We start from the raw sequence: 3,499 nt of genomic DNA on the forward strand, positions 1-3,499 counted from the left end.
GGGGCTACCTAGGGCCTACCTTAGGGGTGCCTTACTTGTATAAAAAGCGAAGGTTTGAACCTGGCAAGTAGGTACACTTGCCAGGTCGAAATGGCACTAGGCAGGTTTGAGACACATGTCTAGGGCAACTCATGTGGGTGGCACAACCTGTGCTGCAGGCCCACTAATAGCATTTGATTTACAGGCCCTGGGCAGCTCTAGTACACTTTACTAGGGACTTACTAGTAAATCAAATATGCCAATCATGGATAAACCAATCAACAATACAATTTATACAGAGAGCATATGGACCTGGCCTAAACGAGAGGTGAGCCTGCTGATCCTCTCAGAGATCATTTTAGACCATTTTAGACTTGTATATTTTTTAAACTGTGTAATTGGTTTTATTTTTACTGTGAGGGGGACTGCTATTTGTGACCCATGTTTAGAGGTCCAGTAGCCCTCACTCCACTCCTTTAATTCCCATTTTGGGGCTGTTCCTTTACTCACAGCAGCCATTTTTCCTTTGCTGCATTGTGCCTTTTGTGGCAGCCATCTTGGAAGGGTTAGCGGTCCACTTTTTCTTTTCTGGATCACTAATTGCCGGTTCCAGGACTATTTTAGGCACGATGTGGCGAGCGTGCTGTGGACCTGGGCTAAACGAGGGGTGAGCCTGCTGATCCTCTCAGAGATCATTTTAGACGATTTTAGACTTGTATATTTGTTAAACTGTGAAATTGTTTTTATTTTTACTGTGAGGGGGACTGCTACTTGGGAACCATGTTTAGAGGTCCAGTAGCCCTCACTCCACTCCTTTAATTCCCATTTTGGAGCTGTTCCTTTACTCGCAGCCACCATTTTTCCTTTGCTGCATTGTGCCCTTTGTGGCAGCCATCTTGGAAGGGTTAGCGGTCCACTTTTTCTTTTCTGGATCACTAATTGCCGGTTCCAGGACTATTTTAGGCACGATGCGGCGAGCGCGCTGTGGACCTGGGCTAAACGAGGGGTGAGTCTGCTGATCCTCTCAGATATAATTTTAGATGATTTTAGACTTGTATATTTTTTAAACTGTGAAATTGGTTTTATTTTTACTGTTGGGGGGACTGCTATTTGGGTCCCATGTTTAGAGGTCCAGTAGCCCTCACTAATTGCCAGTTCCAGGACTATTTTAGGCACGATGCGGCGAGTGCATAGTGGGCGTGCGCATTGGGCGCACCACTGGCATGCCAAAGGCAAGCCCGTCTGCGCCCGTCCGCGCCAGGTCGGGCCCGGGGGTCTGTCCCCTTGATCTTTCTTCGGGGGTTAAAGAGGCCCTACCTATTTACTGTTACTCCTCTAAGGATCTGCATGACTTGAGACCCCTCGGGAATAAGGATTGTATCACATGTAGAGAGTTTACCAGAGATATGTGGCATTGCCCTGCCTGCCACTAGACCTCGGATCCCAAGGGGGTTGAGCTGGATATGGGGCTTAAACCTCCTACCTCCCTTCTCTACACAAACTGCCGCTCATTGGCCACCCACAAACTCGACATTAATCTACTATTAACTTAGGTTTCTCCCACGGCATTGTTTCTAACCGAAACTTGGCTGAATTATGCCTCTGGCCCCTATATTATCCTGGAATTATCTATAGGATATCGAATTGCACATTAGATAGAGGGATGGCAAGAGGAGGGGGAATCGCAGTCACCTACAGGGACCTCCTGAACCTTACCTTTCAGCCTCTTCAATTAATGGAGGGGGAAGGTATGTTTTTCTCCTTAGCTCTTAACCCTCGCTATACCTTTTCAGGGATTCTATTATATAGCCCCCAGGTTCCTCGGAGAAGTTTTTAGATTCCCTGTTAGACTGTACGTCAGATTTTATATGTTCCAGACCTAGTCTTACCATTTTAGGAGATTTTAATATTTATGGTGAGATTTCTGAACAACCTGATTCATAGCCTCTACTTGGCAGTTTGGAAGCAATGGGCTTTACCCAACTTGTTTAAGGCCCCACCATGAAAGGGGACATACTATTGACTTAGTGTTTAGCAATGCTCCCGCCTTGACATGCATGTCCCCTACTCCACTAGCGTGGTCCGATCACTTCTTAATTTCTATTGAATTAGCCACGGGCACAGTGGAAAGGGGTGGTAAGTCTGTTGTTCAGGTTGAGAGATCGTGGAGTAAATTGAACAGGGATCATTTTTTAGCCACTCTGGATTTTCGTAAGTCCAGCTTTATGATCAAGGGGGAATTTGAAGTTGAGGCCCTCAGTGACTGGATCACTGATAGTCTGGATATAGTTCTTCCCTGGAGGAAAAAGTCTGGCCCGTGTAAAACGACCAGCGCCCCATGGTTTACCCCCCAACTACTTCTTCGAAAAAAAGAATGTAAAAAATTAGAAAGAACTTGGAGAAAGTCGTATGATCCAATAGATAGGGAAGCATACAAGGGAGCTATCAGAAGGTATCACTCCGAGATTAAGGTGGCTCAGAGTGATTTCTACCAACAGAAAATTAAGGAAGCTGCAGGTTCTCCCAAAGTAGTTTTCCAGATTCTAAAGGATATTCTTCAAGTTCCGGTGGAAGACAACCCTAAAGAGGCCTCCTTAGAATACAGCAAGAAGCTAGCCGAATCTTTTCATCAAAAAATTTTGGACATCTATGCCACCTTTGAGGATAAAAGTCCCTCACTTGAGAAGGAGGAGTTTTCTACCAGTGACAGAGTGGCTTGCTTATCTCATCTTACTCCTCTTTCGCAAGTTCAAGTACTAACTTCCTTCAGTGCCCTCAAATCAGGATCCCTCCTGGACCCTGCTCCTCCTCATATATTTGTCCAAGGGGCGGAAGCTATAGTTCCTGTGCTGACACAACTACTCAATGATTCTCTAGCTAAAGGATTAGTACACAGCTCATGGAAGCATGCTATAGTGAAACCGCTATCAAAAAAACCTACTCTTGACCCTACAGTGTTGAAGAATTTTAGACCCATTTCCCTTCTGCCCACCCCGCCAACATTTTGGATAAATACATCAATTTACAACTCTCCACCTTTTTATAAGAGAATATGTTGCTCCATCCCACTCAGATGGGCTTTAGAGCGGGTCACAGCACGAAAACTGCATTAATTGCGGTTACGGAAGAGGACAGGAAGAGGGTTGACCAGGGTCGTACCACAGTGATCATTATGCTGGACTTGAGTGCAGCATTTGACACTGTAGACCACCAGGTACTGATTCAGAGAATGAGGGAGATTGGAATCAAGGAACAAGCACTTGCCTGGCTTATTTCCTTCTTACAGGATAGATCCTTTCAAGTCCTAGACCATTCGTTCCTATCATACAAACTACAATGTAGGTGCAGTGTACCTCAGGGCTCGGCCCTTAGTCCGACACTGTTTAACATTTATATGGCTCCCCTGGCCTCCTTGGTGGAATCATTTGGGTTAGCATTGGTGTCTTATGCTGATGACTCCCAACTGGTGGTCTCCTTTTCTGCCAATGAGACTTCAGAAGGAGCCGCTCTTCACACATGC

This window comes from Pleurodeles waltl, chromosome 4_1 (assembly GCF_031143425.1).
Source record: "Pleurodeles waltl isolate 20211129_DDA chromosome 4_1, aPleWal1.hap1.20221129, whole genome shotgun sequence".
In the NCBI taxonomy this organism is placed as follows: domain Eukaryota; kingdom Metazoa; phylum Chordata; class Amphibia; order Caudata; family Salamandridae; genus Pleurodeles; species Pleurodeles waltl.